At 44.9% G+C, this 22,367-nt stretch overlaps 1 long non-coding RNA gene across 1 annotated transcript; it reads right to left on the bottom strand.

Annotated features, from left to right (window-relative positions):
- Positions 1–184: 184 nt before the first annotated feature.
- LOC130540485 (uncharacterized) lies at positions 185–20,974 on the bottom strand. Its single transcript, XR_008954453.1, has 4 exons — positions 20,768–20,974; positions 15,520–15,603; positions 4,105–5,640; positions 185–1,081 (listed from the first exon to the last, which is right to left on the bottom strand). It is a non-coding gene; the product is annotated as an uncharacterized LOC130540485 (long non-coding RNA).
- Positions 20,975–22,367: the final 1,393 nt, after the last annotated feature.

The following is a 22,367-nucleotide window of genomic DNA, read 5'->3' as shown; positions in this document are numbered from 1 at the left end:
AGTGTTACACAAACATGTATGGAATATTTCCTGTCACTGAACAAGTTTTCTGCTCTAGGGGTTTGTTTCTCTTTCTGAGTCAGGAATCAGAATTCAAAGATTGTTCATTGAATTGTCTGCCCACCGGTATCTGCTACGAGGGAAAGGAGAAATGGGTCTGAGTCATGTGAGGCATCACGACTTCTGTCAACTTTATTTTATTAACCTTGAAAACCGAGCTCTCACATGTCAGTAATAAACTTTTCCCTGAATGTTTACCAGAGCCTCTATTTTAGGCTTGTCCTGTTTGTTTCTTGTCAGCATATTCTATCAGGAATATTCATAGTAATCTGGTCAGTACCTAAGAAAATCAACAGCAGATTATTTAGAAAACCCTCAAAGGTCTAGGGATGTTGTGTTTATTCAACATGTAGATCCAAATGATAAGGAATGCCTGATTAACTGTGGACATTATCATTAAATGAAATAAAAACTGAATTATATTATGCACAGTTTTCTGGAGGTCTTGATTCATTGGATTATCTTCTGATATTTTCTGTTGCTTTTTGTGGTTTTGTGAGTTGTTGCAGGTTTTGATGGCTTAGGTAAGCAAGGGAATGGAGGTGCTACCCAGCAGTGAGATTGTATGGAGATCATTGGGTGGACAGGAAAACAGCCTGCCATGGTAGGTGTGCACGATTCAAATTAGGTCCAGAGTAATCTGGAAATAAGACAGCCTTGGAGGAAAAGGAAATCCAATTTTCTGTTGAAGCTGCTCATTGAACCCCCGACGAGGTCACGGAAATAGCCCCTAAGAACACACGAGGCTCCATAATCGGTGCTAACATCTTATGACTTGCAAATGCACTGTGTTCTAGGATGCATAACAGGTTCTTCTCAGATCTCAACTCAGGACACTATTTCAAGAAAAGTCTCGTTACTCTTCTATCAACGACCCGCGGCGAGACTCCTGTCTGCCGCGTGCTGCTGGGTCTCCATCCTGCTGGCAGCTAGTGTTGACCTAAACCTGCATGCAGGGGTTCTGCTGGGGTGAAAATGGAATAAGCTGCTTCCTTCCTCATGGGCAGGGAATGCACAGTGTCTGGGAAGCAGAGAGAGTTACTTGTTTAAAATTTCACTGTGCTGAAAGAGCTAGTACCAGCACAAAAATCACAAAACACAAACCGGTTAAGTACAGAATGTCTCTCTCTGGGCATTCACTCTCAGAACAAAACAACATTGATGGAAATAGCCAAGAAGGAAGGGTGAAATATTTGCAAGCAGACAGGCATGAGGGCTTGAAGATATATTTAGACTTCAGCTCCGCCTTGCCTGGAAAATTTCTCAGTTACAGTAAACGAGTAGGGGACACAGCACCTGGATGACCAGGTTCTGAGAGTCAGCAACGGCTCAGTGCTGGGACATGTGGGCAGACCCACTGCCCCTGTAAACTCCTGTCTTCACCATGAGCATCTGCAATCCAGCAAGACCTGGTGACCCTCACACCTGCACACCATGTTCTGTAACCTGGATTTCCAAAGGAGACCATGATTTCATTTAAATGTTTTTCCCCCACATATTTTTCCCTACAACCTTTTACAAATTTTCCCTACAACCTTTTACAAAGATGGTTCTGGAATCAAAAGCCAATTGATAGGCTTAGTAGAATTTTATCCTAAGATTTTACTGAACCAGACAGACTTTTCTTTAATAATGCCTGCCTAGCTGGCCTGAGTCCTGGGGATAAATTGTGAATTAAGTGTCACCATGTAGATAAAGATGCACAGCATCAGATAACTTCAGAGTAGTGCTACCGGACTGTGCCTCCATCTCATAGACTGAATGTTGTATCCTCCCAAAATTCACATGTGGAAGCTTGAACCCCCAGTGCGGCTGTATTTGGATGCAGGGCCTTTACAGAAGTAATTAAGGTTAAATGAGGTTATAAGGGTGAGGCCCTGATCCAATAGGATTAGTGTCCTTGTAAGAGACACCAGAAGGCTTCCCCCACCTCTCCCTCCATACACAAAGAAGAGATCACCTGAGCACGCAGGGAGACTGTGGCCACCTACAAGCCAAGAGCAGAAACCTCGGAATGAGATCTACCTTGCTGGCACCTTGATCTTGGATGTCCAGCCTCTAGAACTGTGGGAGATACATTGCGGTGTCTACGCCACCCAGTCCATGGTATTTTGTGCTGGCAGCCTGAGCTTACTCTCACACTGCATGAGTAAGCACACCTCTCCACTAGGTGTCTGCAGTACTAGTGATAACTGTAAGAACTTAGATTCACCATGCAGTAATGACTTGCTGAGTTTAGATTTGCCATCCAGTGATGACTTGCTGTGTGCCTGGCCCTGTTAAACACTCTAATCTGTATTTGTTTCTCCTTTTGCTGTGGGACATTTTCCTTCCATGTTCTTGCTGAGCCCTGGTCTGCAGTCTGTAGGGAATCTTGCACATCAACATGAAGACAATGTGCTATGCTCAGACAGGCTGACGTGGCATTGCTTTGTTGAAGCCATAACAAAAAACTGGGCTGCAGTCTCAGTTTTACATGTTTCATTTCCCTTTGGATTCATATAAATTTGACAGATTGTATTTCTGTGTCATCCCAGCATTGGGGGTCATGTGACAATCCTTTGGGTAAAAATTGATCATGTAAACTTCCTGGGTTCACAGCCCAACCACAATATCTTTGGAATGAAGCTGTCCCAGCAGCAAGTTTATAAAATGGCCACTTATGCCATGGGAGTTGTGGGGACAGGGGGAAGAAAACCCCATCTAGAGACCTTGCTCCCAGTGATTTCTCTTCTATCTTTAACCACTTCACTCATTTGAGTCTAGAAGTTTCTGGAAGATTCTGCCTTGAGTAAGTGATACCTCGACTCACTCTCTATCTGCTTCCTTTCAGTGGAAAGCTGAGTGGTCGCTGGGAACAAGCTACTGCCACATGGGCCATGGGATAGGTGCCTTGACAGGACCAGGGCTTCGAAGAGCGGGGTCAGAGGTGAGGGAAGAAAGGAGGGCAACCCTCTACCACCTATTTTGGTGGGATTCAGATTGGGACTGCCCCCTCCCTTCACCTTCTTGGTGACAGCCCACCATGGGGCCAAGGGCTGTGTTCTTCTCTGCTCAAATCCCTCCCTCGTTTCCTCTCTCCTTGTCCTCCTATTTCAGTTCACACCAGAAAATACACTGCTCAGATTGTTCATGTGGCTATGGGACTGAGGGCTGAGGGTAGAGCTAGAGATTCTGTTTTGACCCCAGGTGTGTTTGACCCATCAGGTTGGCCAAGCCAACTTTGCCAATTGGCGAGGTGAAAGCCAGCACACCGTCCACATCCTGGCAGCCCAAAGTCAAGGCATCCTTTGCAGTTCAAGCAAGAAAGCAGAGAATCCTTCAGTCCTCAGTGTGGGACCAGCGCTCCCCATTCCACAGCTGCGAAGGGATGCAGTCTGCATTGTTCAGGTAGCTGGACCTACAGCATCACTTTTTCAGGGTATCATGCATAGCAGTCACATCTCTCTACAGGAAATGTAAACCCACGGCCCATTAGGAGGGTGTTCTCCTGTGTAGACACAACACTGCCAAGAATTTTGCCAGGCGTGGCCTGATCTACAAAGTAGCGTCAATCTGCAGGAAGGAGCTCTTAATATTTGAGCAACAAGCAGCTAATTTCCCCTTTCTTTTCTAAACACAGTTTGAGTGAGGGTGTGATGATTTGGAAGAAACCCAGGTAAGCATCACCTTATTTAAGAAGCCAAGTTTGATAGTCAAAGTCCCAACCTTGAGTGCTTCAAAAATAAGAGAAAGATCTGTGTTCCAGTCCAGATCTGCGACTAACTTATATGTTAAGTTTGCTTGGCAATTGAACTGGTACCTTTTCTCCCTTCGATTTGCACTAGATAGGCCTTAAATGTGGAGTCTAGAAAATGAGAAACAAAAGAGTGATGCCAAAAGCCATTATTAAAGACACTAGAAATTTTCTGTAGGAAATAGGCATCTCCCCTTCATTCTCATACCATCCATCATTTTTCCTTGAAAAGCTATTCCCCCCTCCCTTCCTCCCAACCACTCTGCTTCCTTCTATCCTCCTTTCTTGTCTTTCTTTTTCACTTCCACCTTTTATTCAGCCAGTATTTCTCACGTGTCAGTGTTGTTCTTTTTTACTTCCACCTTTTATTCAGCCGGTATTTCTCACGTGTCAGTGTTGTGCTAGGCTTCAGAGGAACAACCAGAAAGGCATGCGTGTTCTGTCCTTCAGAGCTCTCTGTCCTCCCAGAGCTCTCTGTCCTCCCAGAGGGGTCTTGATGGTGCTGGTAAACTGTGCTAAAGCTGCATGGAAGCTGGGCTGGGAGCTGAGGGGCACAGGCAGGGGCCACCTAGCTCAGGGTCTGTGTGAGTATGGGGCGGAGGCTCTCATGGGCTTCCTGAGGAGGGGCTGACAGATCCAATTCTCAAAGGCTGACAAGGAGACAGATGGGCAAACAGCATCAGGTGCTCCAAGTCTAAGGACCAGCAAGCCCAGCGACCTGGCCCAGAGCACGGCAGGTGTGAAACACGGTGGCTCTCCGTGAGGAGCTCAGGGTGCAGCGTGGTGTGGGGGAAGTGGGGCTGCAGATGCAAGCAGAAGCCGTGTCAGGAGGGACATTGCTCTTCCACTAGGAAGTCTGGCCTGGGCTGTGAAGGCACTGGGCATTGCAGAAGGACTGAGAGGAGAGGGCCATGCCCAGCACCGTGTTCATGCACACATTTAGAGAAACTGGGCTTTTTCAGGAAATTTGGATGGAGGCTTTTTGGCAACCCTGACCTGATGGAAGATAAAGATGTCAATATACACATGGTCCTGATGGGAGATATTTTGGAGATAGAATTGGTGGGCCTATTTACCAAGTAGCCCAAAGGGTGGGAGGGGGAGTCTGCCATTGTTTGGGATCTTTGGTGATTTCTTTTTAAGGAGCTGATGGCTCAGGCAGAATGGTTCTAAGGGCCTTGAACACAGGCCTCTCCCACACGTCTTCCTTAATAGACTCCCGACTCCAGACAGGAGTCCAACATTAATACTTCATATCTGGGTGACCAAACCCTGCTGGCTCACACCTAGGAGAGGAGCAAGTGGAGGAAGCAGAGCCTTCTGGGAGGAGTGGGAGGAAGGCTTGCAAGGGGATGAGGCTGCTGCACCCAAGAGGAACCAAGCCTGGGTGCAGTGGGGTCTTGTACCCTCCTCCCAGTGTTCCACAGGATGGGTGTCTATGCCCAGGAGAAATGCACAGGAAGGGAGACACCTAGAGACACTCCCGTGGTGCAGACACATGGTGAACCCAAGCCCAGAAGACAGTCCAGGCTGACAACAGTAAGGCAGGGGCTGAACAAAACCCATCAGGGAGCAAGCTAAGGTGGTTGGCTCCTCCTGACAAACATTCAGAAGTGCTTCCTTTGCTCTTTTGAGTAACTAAAATTCAGCCAAATTGCATAGGAGAGAAGCCTCCTCCTGCCTAGGCTCCTCCTGGGCTGTTCAGGACAGCTGCAGCCAAGTTCAGACTTAGAGCTGTGAGTAAGCAAGAGGAAGCAAGGCAGGCAGCTCTACCGCTGGCAGGTCTGAGGCATCCCAGACAGCTCCGTGCAGCAAATTCTTCTGCAGTGACTGTTTGGCATCATCTGGGTGGAAACAAAACAAAACAGGTGAACAAAGAAACAGGAGCTGTAGCTTGCCAGTTTATAGGTATTTTTAATTGCCTCTTAGCTTTCTTGGTGCAGACATAGCATCCCTTTCTTTAAGTTTTGGGGGCTCACTAACCTTACAAGATGGTGGCATGAAAGTTCCTAGCACAGAGACAGGTCCACGCAGATACTAAATAAAATAACTCAATGAAAATTGTCCAAATCAGAGAAATGATTTGAAGGCATCTTATTTGTCAGGCTCTGTATCTATATTATTTCAACATCTCAAGTTCATCTGTAGAGACAACTATATTATTTTGATTTAGTTGACAAGGAAACAGAGGCTCTGAGCATGTAGGTAACTTGTCCCTACTGTGACAGGCTGGGGTTCAGACCCAGAGCTAACTCCAAAATTTACACTTTTAAAAGGGAAATGTGGGTGGGAAGAATAGGATCTGTGGTCTGTTGATATTTCTTCTAGTGAGAACCTACCAGTGCCTTTTCCTCAAGGTATCAGGTAGATCAACCTGGAACATTATATTTTGCTTCCTGTAACCCTCCAATGGTGTAGGGGAGTTGAGGTGAGGAAGGGGTGGGGTGGTACAGGTGAAAGTCAATTTCAATCTTTTAGTTATAAAAGTCCATAGGTAGATTCCAATGCCTTCCTTTACCAGCCTATTTCTGCAAATTCTCCAGTGTGTCCATCCACCCTTAACTGTGTTCATAAATCGTATCTCACAAACTTCATCATCCCTTAACTTTGTTGTAGCACCTGGTCACAATTTTCTTCTTACTAAATGATATATCATGATTCAGCAACCATGCAGAGGACAACTCAATTCAATGTCAACCTTGTAGGCATAAAAATGAAGCAAACAAGCCTTCAAGAAGGCCACGTGCAGGCATGTATACTGACCTCAGGCCTCTCTTGGCCCAATGTTTGTGAACAGAAGTCAGAAGGTGGCAGTTGGGGGATACAGAATTTACTTTGTAGTTTGCAAAAGAAACAAGCAATCTTTGAGATCCAGGCCCTTCTATGTCCTGCAAATCACAACTGATGTTTCATCTGCATTTGCACAAAAGATTCTTTTGCCCCCTGGGGTGCCATATTTTCATCACATACGGCAGTGCTGAAAATGCTGCTTTGGTTTGTGTGAAAGAAGGGATGGAAGACTTTAGTGAGTTTTTAAAGTATTCCTTTTAGAATTAAATGAATACTGTGGAACAAGGACATGTTACTGAATCACACCGATCAAGTCTGTGGTCCAACCTTTGAGCCCTACAAGGGGCAGCCAGGACACCAGCCTCATAGGTAACCTAGTGGGGTTGCCATAGCAGAACACCACAGACTGGGTGGCTTAAACAATAAACATTTATTTCTCACAGTCCTGAAGGCTTGAAGTCAAGATCAGGGTACCAGTATGGTCAAGGTCTTGGTAAGGGCCCTCTTTCTCATTCACAGATAGTCATCTTTTAGTCATCTCACAGTGGAGAGCAGAGGGAGAAAAGACAAGCTCTCTCAAGTCAGTTCTTGTAAAGACACTAATCTCACCATGAGGGTTTCACTCTGTGACCTATTTACCTCTCAAAGACCCCATCACCAAATGCTTTCACATTGGGGATTAGGGTTTCAATATATGGATTTTGGAGGGATACAAATATGTTCTTGTCATATAGTAATTGACACAGTGTGGTATCAGTGAAAGAATAGACAAGCATCTCAACAGAACAGTGTAGAGAGCCCAATAGATTCACATAAATATAGTCAACTGAACTTTGACTAAGACAAAGGCAATACAATGGAGAAATGTCTTTTTAACAAATGGGGCTGAAATAACTGGACACCCTCATGCCAAAAAAAAAAAAAAAGTTCTAGATACAGATCTTGTACTCTTCACAAAATTAACTAAAGTAGGCAATAGACTTGAGTCTAAAATGTAAAACAAAACTCCCGGAAGATAACATAGGAGAATACCTAGATGACCTTGGGTATGGTGATGACTTTTTAGATACAACAGCTAAGGCTCAGTCCATGAAAGAAATAATTGATAACTGGATTTCAGTAAAATAAAACATTTTTGCGCAGCAAAAGACAACATCAAGAGAATGAGAAGCCAAACAACTAGATTAAAAAATGAGTGAAAGACTTTAATAGAAATCTTACTAAAGAGGAGGTACAGCTGGAAAGTAAGCATGTGAAAAGATGCCCCACATCATTGTCATTAGGGAACTGCAAATTGAAACAATGAGATACCACCACACACCAAAACCCAGAACTCTGACAACACTAAATCCTGGTGAGGACATGGAGCAGCAAGAACTCTCATTCAATGCTGATGGGGATGCAAAATGTACAGTCGCTTTGGAAGGCAGTTTATCAGTTTCTTACAAAACTAAACATAAGATCTAGCAATCATGCTCCTTGGTATTTACTCAAAGGAGTTGGAAACTATGTCCATACAAAAAAAACTGCATATAGATGATTATAGTAGCTATATTCATCATTGCCAAAACTTGGAAGCAACCAAGATGTCCTTCAGTAGGTGAATAGATAAATAAAATGTGGTACATTCATACAATGGAATGTTATTCCACCCTAAAAAGAAAGGAACTATCAAGCCATGAAAAGACATGGGGGATCCTTAAATGCATATTACTAAGTGAAAGAAGTCAACCTGAAATGGCTACTTACTATATGTTCTAATTATATGACATTCTGGAAAAGAAAAACTATAGAGACAGTAAAAAGTCAGTGGTTGCCAGGAGTTAGAAGGGAGAGAGGGATGAATAGGTTGAGCATAGAAGATTTTTAGGGCATGAAAATAACTACCCTGTGTGATATTATACTGGTGGATACATGCCATTATACATTTGTCAAAACCCATTGACGGTACCGCCCCAAAAGTGAATTCCGATGTCAACTATGGACTCTGGGTAATAATGATATGTCAATGTAGATTCATCCATTGTAACAAATGAACCTCTCTGGTGGGGAGATGTTGATAATGGGGAAGGCTGTGGATGTGTGGGGGCAGAGGGTAAATGGGAAATCTCTGTACTTTTCACTCAATTTTGCTGTGAACTTAAAACTGCTCTAAAAATAAAGTTTATTAATTATTTTTAAAATAGTAATATTGCCAGTGAGGAAGAGCCTGCAGAAATGGAGCAACTAATTAAAGGAAGGTATTTCTAATGCCCCCTTTTGCAAGTATTGATAATCAGATAAGTCCACCTGCAGATGGAAAAGTATGTGGATATGTTGTCTTTTGCTATGTAAAAAATTACCCCAGACTCAGTGGCTTAAAACAACATATATTTATTACGTCACCATTTCTATGGGTCAGGAATCCAGGCTGGATTCTCTGTGCAGGGTTTCCAACTGGCTACAATTAGGGTGTTAGCTGGCCTGCATTCATTCGTGCAGCTCAGGGTCCTCTTTAGTTCCTGAAAGTTGTAGGACTGAGGCTCTCATTCTCTGCTGGCTGCTTGCCAGGGGCTGCTCTCAGCTCCTGGAGGTTTCTGGGGTTCCTTGCTACTTGGCCCCATCCACAGCTTCTCTCATGCTTAGAATCTTTCTTTCTTCAGAAAGGGCCTTTAAGAATCTTACCTGACTAGGTCAGGCCTTCCTGGATAGTCTCTTTTAATCAATTCAAAGTCAGCCAAGTTTTGATCAAATTATGAAAGTGCTGTTCCATCGTATTCATGGGTTTCTCCCTCACCTAAGGGAGGGGATTCCACAGGGCATGGATGTGAGAGGGTGGAAATCTTGGGAGTCACTGTAGAATTCTGCCTGCCATGGTGTTTCTATTTAATAACCATACAAGACAAGAAATTAACCACGCCAAATAAAGCATGCCATGTCTAGTAGCTTAAATCTTTGCCCCCCAGAATCAACTGGCTTTGGCAGGTCTTACTGAGCTGCAAAAGCAAGTTACACAACCTCCCTGGGTTCCCCGTCTGTATGATGTGGATCATGACCAGACCCATTTCATGGAGTGGCACAGAAGATTTACTGATCTCATCCCGGCACAGCTTTTGGTTCGGTGCTTGGTGCATGGTGACTCAGAGTGAGTGAGCATCTCTTGTGAGTGCTTTTCTACAAAGTTGCTATAAGGCCCTGGCAGGGCGTGTGGGGTTGTCTTGTGCTTGCAAACACGACAGTGCTGTTGTCAAAACTGAGAATTGGAAAGGAGCCCAAGACCACAGAGCGCTTGGGATGGGAATTCTGCAAGCCAGGTACAAGCCTGCCTGAGGACGTGAGGGATTAAGCTGTGAAAGCCTATAGGACCCAGCAGACCCTTGGATGTGGCTAAATCTTCAACCAAACGTACACCCATCCTCAGTTGAGTAGAGTGGAGCCATCCAGCATGGGATGGGGCAATATGGCAGAGTTGACATGATACATGAGGCTGGTGACATCACCACTGACTACCGTGTGCTTTAAAGGACAATTAGGGCCCCTCTGAGGTCCTAAGTACTGAAAAATTGTGTACACATTCCCATGCTGTAGTCCTACTTCTAATGCCAACTCTATTGTGGCCCGATTAAGGGAAATTAAACTGCTTTCCTCCTGGGAAACAAGTTGCATAAACCCAACGCCCTGGATGGCCCCATGCAAGTTACTTAACAGCTTTGCCTTAAGTCAATCAAAACATGGCCTGCCTTGGGAGACAGTCATTAGAGAATGCTGGCATGGCATCTTCTGATGGTAATTATTGTTATTGGGAGGCGCTCATCAAGAATGTTGAGCATTGTTTTGCAAGAGGCTGTGTTTATTAAAATGCAAATTATCCTATGCCACCCTCTCCTCTTCAAGCTTTGGAAATCAAAGAGAAGTATGCAGTACATGTTTATTTTAAGACAACTTTTCCCACCAACTTAGTCCTATAGCTTGCAGTTGAAATATTGGATGACTATATGTCTTTTGGCAGGGGTACTTGTTTCATTTCTATGTACCTTTTGGAAAAGAAATACCAGCAAGTATGGTGTTCTGTCCAATTATGGCCTGAATGGAGAACATGTGTCTTGGACACTTCAGACTCTAGACCTGTGCTGGCCCACATGGCCACTAACAGCCACGTGTGGCTATGGAGCTGTTGAAATGTGGCTGCTCTGAACTGAGACGTGCTGTATGTGTAAAATACACACTGAGTTTTGAAGACTTACAATGGAAAATACAAAGAAAAATAATACATTAATACTTTTTGGGAACTGATTACATGTTGAAATGATAATATTTTAGCTATAGTGGGCAAAATCATTTTTATAATAAAAATTAATTTTACCCGCTTCTTTAGACTTTTTGAAAATGTGGCTTCTAGAAAACGTACAATTGCAGATGTCTCTCGTGTTCTATTTCTGTCTTTCAAGGCTGCCCTGGATGGAATGGGGGCCGTGGTTTGAAGCTTGGCTGTGTTGCTTGGAATTACCGCCCTCTTGGGCATTCTGCTTCTGAGGCTGCAATTGCCAATCTCACCAACCCACCGGACCAGAGGACCCTGGCTTGCAAGGTATTGGCATCCCCTGATCAAGGTCTGTATGAGACTCCCCCATTGTCTAGCTTATTCCCACTTGCTTGACACACCTTCCCCATGTCCCAGCCACCTTTATGCCTGGTTGCCCAAACATTACAGGTCTGCGGTTCCCATGAGACACTGAACGAGCTGTTCCACTGCATGGAATCCTTCCAGCCTGAATGCTTCTGGGACCTCCTGTCCCCCACAAAAGCCACGTTTCCTCTCCCCTCATCTGACCAGCCTTTCCCGAGGCACCTGCCCATGCATAGTCTCAGGGGGTCCCCCCCGCGGCACCTGCCCATGAATAGTCTCAGGGGGTCCCTCCCTGCATTCTCGCTGGGCCTTGTCTATGGGTTTATTATAGTGCATTGACATCGTGTTGAAATTGTCTGTTTATGCATCTATCTCCTCATTAGGCTGCTTGCTCCTCAAGGGTAGGGAATCACCTCTTTCTATCTGTGTATCCATGATACTTAGTAAATATTTGTGAAATGCACATAGATTGAAAGAGTCAGAGGGTAAATAGCGCTTGGTTGCTAACATTGCGCCACCGCACAATGCTGCACCAATGGCTGTGGTGCTGCAAGCTTTATTTTTAATTTTCTGTTTGTTATTATTGTTATTATTTTTAATGACAATGAAAACCACTGCAGGGAGTAAACCCAATGACTCTCCTCTGGAGTGATAAAGAGTCCACGGTGCACTTTCTTCCCTTTCCAGGCAGCCAGCCTCCCCTGGGGTCACCCACAACCCTGGTTTGTTATGGTGGGTTGGACCACGGAGGAATGCCACAACATGCCAATTAACCACCTGCTGGGACGGTGATCTTGCTAACATGAAGCATGGAGGGTGATTGGCTGTTTGCCTGTTTTCATAAGAGATAGAAATCTCCTGGTTTGTGCCATGCAGGTCAGTGTTTGTGTAGTTTAGGCTGCGCGTCTGTTTGGGGTTGTTGAGGCCACACCGCCCCCACATGAGGACGTTGCTCCCTGGCCTGAATTGCCCTCCTTTTGCCGAACCACAGGGCAGAGCTCCTTGTGCAGGGCACTGCCCACCTTCCCACTACAGGGTGCAAATTCAGACAAAATATTCACTTCCAGGGATTCCCTGCTTCAGGATAATTCAATATACTCTAAGTTCTTATAAGGCGTCGACATGACTCAGTCAGAAATAGTCTTTGATTTGTAATTTAATTGACTCATAGCTTTACAGACATATGCCTTTTGATAGATGGGAACCCAGTTTTTTTTTGGTGAGAAGAGCAAAGAAAGTTTTGCCTGTCCAAATAACAACAACAACAACAAAATAACTCATAGAGGAATCCACTAACTCATTTACCTACAGAGCTGCAAGGGGAATCCACTGAAAGCTGCAGAGTGGGGAAGTGAGGCGGGAAGCATGAGGCACTCCCGTGTGACGCTGTGGTGGTGGGTAACTGGGCCCATGCCCGCAGCTTACCTCCTGGTGGTGGCAGGCCCAGCTCCTCTCTTGCGACAGTGACCTGCTGGTCACATCACACCACCACTGGGCCCAATACCATATTGCATTTCTCCATCATAGACGCCTCCCCCTAGAGCCAACTGGAGGTTGCAGTTTGCTCAATGAGACCCAGATTTGAAATTCAAGGTATGTGTTGTTTTCCTCTGTGGGATACTGGTGTTGTTAGCTTGTCACTTGTTGGCCCTTTAGCGATAGGTTCCAAGTTGCCAATCCACCCAGCCCTGTGTGGCCCTAAGCCCAGCTGCCAATACTCTCCCTGTGACTTTCCTGAGAGGTGGTGTGAGGAGTCTCACTGGCCCAACAGCCAGGAACCCAGCTTCTGCAGACACTGAGAGCATGCTCTGTCTGACTGTCAACAATAGTCCTCTATTCTCAGTCCATCTCTGGGAAGGCTTGATGTTAGAGCAAGCATTGCACAGTAAGCCCTGCACCTGCCTACCATCCTTGCCACTTCTGTCCTAAGTGTATATGGCTCGTCTTCCAGGTTTTTCTTGTTTCTGTTTTCCTTTGTCTTTCCTTTTTTTTTTTTTTTTTTTTACAGAGTCTCACTGTCTCACCCAGGCTGGAGTGCAGTGGCGCAATCTCGACTCACTGCAACCTCCACCTCACAGGTTCAAGCAATCCTCCTGTCTCAGCCTCCCAAGTAGCTGGGACTACAGGTGACTGTCACCATCCCTGGCTAATTTTTGTATTTTTAGTAGAGATGGGGTTTCACCATGTTGGTCAGGCTGGTCTCGAACTCCTAACCTCAGGTGATCCACCCGCCTCAGCCTCCCAAAGTGCTGAGATTACAGGCATGAGCCACCGCGTCTGGCCTTTTATCTCTTTTTAAAAAATTCAAGTACTGGCCTTGTATTGACTGCACATTGACTGTATCAAGGCAGAGACTCGGCACACAGGGCTTCAGACAATGTACTGGGCTAAAAGTTAGTGACTGGATTCTGGATCCTTATTGACTCTGAGGTTCCATGGCCTCATTTTACTCGCCAGGCCTCAGTTGAATCATTTGGAATCTGAACACATGGCCCTACATACTCCAATAGCCTGCAAAGCCCGTGAACAAACGAAACCGCTGAGATGATTCAATTGTCAGTGCCCTGTGTCAACGTGAATGAGCTGAGTAGAGAAGCCCCTCCCTCCTTCACATCACAGGAGTCAACAGCTACTGAGACCTGTGGATCTTCACAGTTGGAAATATTATGCCCCCGGAAAAGCAGTTATGTCTCTAATGCTTTGATTCGTTCCAAAACTGCATTTAAAACAAGAAGACATAAAACTGCCCCACTGAACAGTGTGATTCAGACAGGTGACCTGTTGTTTTGTCTTAGTCAATCAAAACATCGTGTCCAAATGTTTTTTTCCCGCAAATTGACTGAACTGATTGTTATCAGCATGTCAGTGCTTCAAAAGAAAGTGCTAACTTCAGAGCCAAATGTAGGATTGGTTTTGTTGTTCCATACGTAGAAACTTTAGCATGTTTACCATCGTGGTTGGCAGTTTGGAGCAGGAGTTAAATATATCATGTTTAAAATGCAATGATTAATATTAACTCTGACTAATAATATTCACAGCACATGATATTTTCACATTTCTTACCTCATTGGAACACGCTGAAAACTCAATGAGGCCAGTATTTTTGTTTATTGAAAGGTATCCCCGTGCTCAGAGAAATAAAGTTGTTTTCAGGGTCACAAGCCTGTGGGCTCATGAGCCAAGTGTTCAGACTTATGTCCCTACTCACTCCACCATGTCCTATGCCTTTAAAATATGCATTTGTAACAGTTTTAAGTGACAAATCAAATAAGCTGGTTGAAATAAATAATGCAGTTATTGAGAATATCTGAAGCTAAAGATTTTACAATACATCTAGCAAAACATTTCTATTTTAAACTACTATTTAAATAAAGGTTGTTAGTGCTCTGTGATCTGTATCAGCCCTAGTCTTCATTCCTTTGGATTACTGAAGGTCTTTATGGCCATTTATTCATTTAAGAGCAATAATTGCATTTTAAGCAATTTATTTGAAGGGCCAGTGACACTTATTTAACATGCCTTTTATTAATTATAAAGATAAAGTTCTTTCTGGGCTCACTCTTTATAACTATGCATTACAAAGAACAGCTTTCTTATGTCTTTTCTTTGCAGAAAAGCCCCTATCAGTTTCCTTAACATTCAACTAAACCTCCCTCCTCTTATGGGGTTTAATGGGATTGACATTCATCTAAAGGGTTTAACTTGGCTTCTGTGTTATAAAGTGGCCTCTGTTGGATAGGACTCAGTTAATTCCATATATCTGGTTGAAATACAGAGCAACACATGATTCCTAAGTACAGAGTGCATTTCTCTCACTACAGTGCTGAAGTCTATAACTAGGGTGCTGTCCCCAGGCTTCACAATTTTATTATTATAGAAGACCTCTCATCCACTGTCCTCCACGCCAGTACCTCCACCTGGTCTTTAGCAAAATGAGGAAGGCCAGTGTGGAAGCTCTCACCAGCCAAGAACCCACTGTCTATAACTGACACCAGAATGAAGTGGAGTGGGTAGGACGAGGGGCTTCTGGCAGGCCCAGTGAGCTGGTAGCATTTGTGGACAGCCAGTCATGTGCTGAAGCTTCCAGCATTCAGCGTACGAGGTGTTCATTGTGTAAACTGCAGGATAGATACGGGGCTTGGGAGAAAGTCTCCCGTTGAGGCTCTCAACTCCAGGCATTTTACAGAGCTAAGTCAGCATCATCAGTAACAGAGAGTACTCTTCCACGTGACACACTAAGCTGAATCTAAGGAATAGTCTTTTTAAAATAATAAGGGACACAGGAGACTTGTCCAGAAAGTAAATGAAATCTAAGATCAGGTCTCACCTTAGATTATCTGGCCTGCAGCTGATGACGTGGAGGACAATGCTTGACTTGGTGCCAGTCAAGACACTGGACCAGAAATGATCACTGCTGGAGAAAAAAAAAAATGCAGACACACACACATGTGTGCATGCATACATGAACACACACATACACTCATGTACAGAGATATAACTATACACACAGGCACACACACACGTGCACTTACTCACAGACATATGCCCAACTACGAACACGTACACACATGCACGCACACAAACACAATCAGTTTCTCTTAACTCTTTAAATCCTTTTCTTTTACCTGTTAAATTCCTTAAATAAATGTTCACCTAAAATGCTTGAGTAGGACTGATGTTTTTCATCTCCTAAATTGTGTGGTAGCTCAGATGTGAGTAAGTCAGTGTACAAGCACTAGGCTGAAAACAGCTGAAGCACTAAGCACTATATTATTTTATTGTAGCTTTCTTCTGAAGAACTCTAAACACTTTGTTGAGCATATCTTGTGTTGCTTTACCTGGGAGAAAACAGTTGTTATTATTCCCACTTTCCTAGAGGGAAATGCACATTGTGTGTAAGTCAACCAGCCCTCAGTAATGCTGGGGCCAGGGAACCTGCCCTTCTCTCACTTGTGCTAAACGGGACATTTTTAATTTTGTTTACTACTGTGGGTAGAGACTATACCTGTATGGACTGCTACACCTCCTGGGAGAAGCAGATATATTCCTGAATGTGAAATAGTATAGAAACAGTTCTTTAATCTGATGATACTTTAAGTGCTCCAGGAGAAATTGCTATAGGAGATTTGCAGAGGTTTTTCATGGAGGCAATTAATGATTGACAGTCAATATACTGTCAGTAAATGATTGGATTTTCCCATAGAGCAATTGCCTCACTCATCTTTTAGAAATATGAGAGAATGAGAAATACACATTGTTAATTAACAATTATTATTAATTAACATTGTCCCCAATCTCCCAAAAACCTTCTTGGCATTCTGGAAGTTCCACCTGGAACCTGCAGAAGAAGCTGTGTCCCAGTACCTTCTGGCTCCTGCACCACTCCCTGGCTCATCCCTGGATTGGCCTGTGTGGGCAGCAGGAGGCCACCTCCACTGAGGATGTGGATCTGCCGGCTTTGCCTCCTCCAACTTCTGTTGGGGCTGCCCATGGGGAGCAATGTGAGCAAACCCTTAGACAACTTGCATGGTACCTAAGCTCTGGTGCATTTTAATTAGTCATGGAGCAGTGGAGTCCTCCAGCCCTTTCACAGAAGCAGGCTCCATGTGCACTGCTGATCCTTAAGGGACATTAAGCATTCTGAGCTGCTTTGCCTCTACCAAAGCGTGGTGTGCTGACAGCTGCTTGCCCCCTACTGTGGGTTTTGCAAAAGAGGAGTTTTGTATTCATCTGTTTGCCACCATGATCCAGGAACCCTTTTCTCGCTCAGGAGGACGACTGATTCCGAGGTACCGCGTAGACTGGAATCTCATCTCATTTCTTCCTTGCTTGCTACCAGGACCGAATGGTGCGGCTCACTCATGCATTCCTCAGGATGCTCAGAGCATGCTCTGCCCTTCCCCATGGAAGGCTGGGCCAGCCCTTCCCTTCTTCATACATAGGACAGGACCCTGGGAGGTTCAGTCCTGCCTCATTCTTCCTGCTGCTGCTGGCCTTACCAGAATTCCCACTGGCATCAGGATTTGCACAGCCAACCTTCTGCTGTGTGGCAGTCATGTGTTCTTATGAGAGTAATGCTGGAGGTGGCATCTGAGATGCAGGAAGAAAACATCATTGATGAGCAACATAAAAGAGCAAAAGCATTCAATGCTCAAGAGGATGTTGTGGATCCCAGAATATTTATCCCACACCAAACTGATAGCAGAGACGGGGTTCAAGTCCAGGTGTTGGGATGGCTGAGAAAGGGGTTCAGACAGAGCTGGGAGTGAGCCCAGGGGTGCAAGGGCATGGCAGCATCTCCACACTCCACTTCCTCATCTGTAGAAGGGAGGCCTGGATGCCTGTCTCAGCTGAAGGCAGGGAATAGCAGCTATTCTGGAACAACTCACCAATTCTGTCTCCCTGTTGGTTTGTTTTCTTTTGGGGATGCTTGATATGTGCAAATGAAACCTGAGCATGTTCCCCACAGTGGAACACTTCTATCTATTCAATCTGGCCACATGATTATATAGTCCTATATCATCATAGGAATATATAAAGTGTGACTACATTTTATAACATCTATTTTGTGGGGTAATTAAAACTGAAGAAGTGAGATCCTGGTGGGGATGAGTGAACCAGGCCTTTTTATGCCAGCTTCTATAAGAAAAGAAGTGGAGTTTGCTTTGTGTCAGTAAGCAGTGCAAAAATCAGACATAGATAGATAAACAGATAGATAGATATACATACATATAAACACACATATACATATGTGTACATAGCTGCAAGTGAGAATTTTGGAATTATTTTTTACGTGACTTGCTTTATTGCAATATTCACTTTATCGTGGTGGTCTAGAACTTAACCTGCACTATCTCCCAGGAATGCCTGTATAAAATTATTTATTTTTTATTTTAAATTTTATTAATTTAATTTTATTTGTAAATTTACATATAATTAAATTGTACGTATTTATGGGGTATGTAGTGAGGTTTTGATGCATTTTAGTAGCTTGCTAGAGCCGCGGAGCACCGGCGTGCTCACTTCTCATGGCGTGCCGAGTCTGTGGTAGAAATGGTTGATGGCCTGTGATTCCAGGTGTTAGCAAATTAACAGCCTCAAGCAGACAATTGATGCATTCATTGGATGGCGCCAGAGCTCAAATGCTCCAGCTAAATGATATTTATCATGCCCCATTTAACAAGCCTCCTTAATTCACTCTCTTTGGCCTCCTGTGTTTACGAGGAACCAGCATGGTCGGTTTGTGGAATGCAGCACGCATCACCCCCAGAGAGCATCACCCACAGAACACTGGACCTGGAAATGCCAAGGGGAGGGGCATGGCTCTGAGCTGGGCTGTGGATCCAGTAGTCAAAGCCTCCGGAGCATGGCCGAGCTAGGCAGGCCCGCCCACGCCCTGACTGTCCATCTCCTTGTTTTGGTCCAGCTGTCTCCTCCGAAGAAGGCAGGGACTTCATCTTTTACGTCCTCATAACTAGCGCTTTCCAGGATGACTTGATGGGTTCTTGAATTCGAAAATGATTCTGAAGGAACTATAGTATAATTTATGGATTAAATAATGATTTTCCGGAATAGGGTAACACGATTCCCACAAGCCTAGTTATTTCTTGCCTGGGTTGTTTTTATTTATTTTATTTATTTATTTTTTTGAGATAGAGTCTTGCTGTGTTACCCAGGCTGGAGTGCAATGGCGCGATCTCCGCTGACTGCCACCTCTGCCTCCCAGGTTCAAGTGATTCTCATGCCTCAGCCTCCCAAGTAGCTGGGACAACAGGCAAGCACCACCATGCCTGGCTAATTTTTTGTATTTTTTAGTAGAGATGGGGTTTCACCATGTTGGTCAGGCTGGTCTCAAACTTCTGACCTCAAATGATCTGCCCTCCTTGGCCTCCCAAAGTGCTGGGATTACAGGCATGAGCCACAGCTCCCAGCCTCTTGCCTGGGTTATTGCAATAGCCTCCTCACTGCTCTCCTGCTGGGGCTCCCTGCCCAGAAGGCACCCTCACACCCACACCATGAGGCCTGCTTGTGCAAGAGGAGAGAGATCTGGAACATCTATTCAAGACAAAGTTATTCATTCTCTCGTTAAAGCATGTTAAGGCAGACTTTATTTAGGACCATTATGATAGGTACAGGAACCACTGTGGTGGGGTCTTGCTGTGGGGGAGAGATACTGGGCTCAACTCTGAACGCAACAAGGAAAAGTGGGAATTTATCACCAAGGAGTAGGACAGGGGTCAGTGGATGGAAAATTACTCAGAAGAAACATCAGGGCTGTGGGGGGATTCTGGCTTAACTGACCTGAGAGGATTATTGCTGAAGACAAACCAGGGTGGCCAGACATCATCTGGGAGTGGTGGGGGATAAGGAACCTGATCAGATACCGAGGGTGGGGTTCCTGGCTAAACTGACTTAGCAGGGTTCTTGCTAAAACTGGACAATGCAGACACGAACATGGGGGTCGCAAAGTCAGACATAGTCGGAAAAGAGCTCAGGAAGGCCTGAGTAGAGTTGGGTTGGGGAGACGTTCTTTGTCACATCCCTACTGGGCCTCCCGGAACCCCCCTCTGACTTGATTCTCAAAATCTCTTTTTTTTTAATCCATAAAGGATAGGATAGCCTGTGCAGCAGGGAGTCACAGGGGGTCTTCTGATTTCAAGCTGCATCCAAGAGCAAAGGGTCACATATCGTACCAGAGTGAGCGGCTTTCCCGGAAAGACTTGTGAAGGGCAGCCCCAACAAAATTTGTTCTGCCTCCTGGGCCCTAAAGGAGGACTGTGAGGAGGGTGCAACGAGTTCTCTTTGAAGAAGCTATGCAGATACTTCACCTGTCACCTTTCCCTGTGGGGATAGGTGTGTTTTCCCCAGCTCATGCCAAATGAGGATGATTGGAGAGAACTCCCTGAAAAGCTGCCCCTGGCTTGGCGAAATTTACAGTGTCAGAAGCTGCCTAGAGCTTCCTGGGAGGACAGAGTGGGAGAGACAGAGCGACTTGTGTCCTGAGAGCAGATGGGCATCTCAGGCATGGATCACAGAGGACCCTGGGAACCTTGCCACCAGCAGGGCCTGGGATAGCCCCAGGTCGTGCCTGACTCTGCTAGGGTTAGACGACACAGGGCCACAGGGACTGCCTTCTGAGAACCTGCAGGAGCTCCAAATAGGAAAAGAGAGTCAGATAAGCTCACCAAGACAGAAAGTAGAATGGTGGTCACCAGGCGCTAGCGGGAGAAAGGGGAACAGGGAGGTGTTTGATGGGTATGGAGTTTCTGTTTGGGAAGATGAAGAATTTCTGGGGATGGATGGTGGTATCAGTTTTACAAAAATGTGAATGCACTTAATGCCATTCAACTGTAACTTTAATGTGGCTAAGATGGTCAATTTTATGTTATGTATATTTTATCACAATTTTAAAAAGAAAGAGAATCCAAGTGTTGGCATCTACTGTCCAGCAGGCACCAATGTCCAACTGAAATGTCACCAATGAGATAAGGCCCTCTCCACTGGCCCACCGTCTTGGCCATCTGTGGAGACCAACACAGGGAATGGGCATGAGGAAGAATAAGGTCAGGACTCACCCCGTCCTCAGGTTCTGAGGGTCTGGTCAGAAGCCGCCATTGTGTCCAGAGTCAGTTCCTGCCGGTGGGTTCATGGTCTCGCTGACTTCAAGAATAAAGCTGTGGACCTTCGCAGTGAGTGTTACAGCTCTTAAAGATGGCACAGACCCAAAGAGTGAGTGGTAGCAAGGTTTACTGTGAAGACCGCAAGGACAAAGCTTCCACAGCGCGGAAGGGGACCCCAGCAGGTTGCCAGCTGCTGGCTGGGGGTTGCCAGCTGCTGGCTGGGGGTTGCCAGCTGCTGGCTGGGGGTTGCCAGCTGCTGGCTGGGGGTTGCCAGCTGCTGGCTGGGGGTTGCCAGCTGCTGGCTGGGGGTTGCCAGCTGCTGGCTGGGGGTTGCCAGCTTTTATTCCCTTACTGTCCCCTCCCATGTTCCTTTTCTGTCCTATCAGAGTGCCCTTTTTTCAATCCTCCCCAGGATTGGCTACTTTTATAATCCTGCTGATTGGTGCATTTTACAGAGCACTGATTGGTGCGTTTTACAATCCTCTTGTAAGACAGGAAAGTTCCCTAAGTCCCCACTCGACCCAGGAAGTCCAGCTGGCTTCACTTCTCACCATGGCTGGGGGAGCCCTTCCCCAGATGAGAGTGGGAGACTTAGGTTTAGATTAGGCTGGACATTCAATATCTGATCATCAGACTGGGGAATGATAACCGGAGATGACCGTAATGGTTGATCCTGATAGTGCCTGAGATGCCTTCTGGAACCTGAGAAGGGAGAAACATTTGACTTGTGCTGTGTAAGGGAAAAAGTCTATTTCATAATTCTGCCCTCCAAGTCCCATTTAGTCAATAAGTTATGCATGCTTGACTATAGGATTTTTTTTTAATTACAACAAAGATACCCCAAACAAAACAAAGGCAAGGATACTGGGAAAAACATTACTTGAGCTATAACAAGAGTTAATATGGACAACATATCAATAACTTTTACAAACTTATAATAAAAGTGAAATAGCACAGAAAAAAGTGAGTGAATCCTATTCATAGGCAATTCACAGAGAGGTGAATGCAAATGGTTGATAAGCATATTTTAAAAAATATCAAGTCGTATATGGAAGCATCGAAAAGTAAATGAAAATAAATAATTACATCTATCTTGGTTTATCATATTGGAAAAACCATCATATTAATATTATCCACATTGATGAGGAGGTAAAGGAGAGAGCATTTTATATGTTGTTTATTATATTTTCCCATCCACACACACACACATATGCACACACACATGCACACACATCCATCTGTTCCATTTCTGCTCATCTAGTCTGCAGAAATGAAGTCATTTGTGCATATCATAGGTACAATGAGACATATTCCAGCACAAAATTGCAAGTCCACCAACAGGAAAATGCTTAAATAAGTTGACTACACACCTAATATAGAGTATCATTCAGATATTAAGCATGTTGAGTTAGATCCACATTCATCGAATTATAGGGATGCCCATGCCATGAAGTAAGGAAATAAGTTGGACAGATATATAAATATAACAATGAGCTGGGCGTGGTGGCTCATGTCTGTAATCCCAGCACTTTGGGAGGCTGAGGTGGGCAGATCA

The sequence above is a fragment of the Pan paniscus genome, chromosome 11, assembly GCF_029289425.2.
Source record: "Pan paniscus chromosome 11, NHGRI_mPanPan1-v2.0_pri, whole genome shotgun sequence".
In the NCBI taxonomy this organism is placed as follows: domain Eukaryota; kingdom Metazoa; phylum Chordata; class Mammalia; order Primates; family Hominidae; genus Pan; species Pan paniscus.
This window is presented reverse-complemented; position numbering and strand designations above follow the sequence as displayed.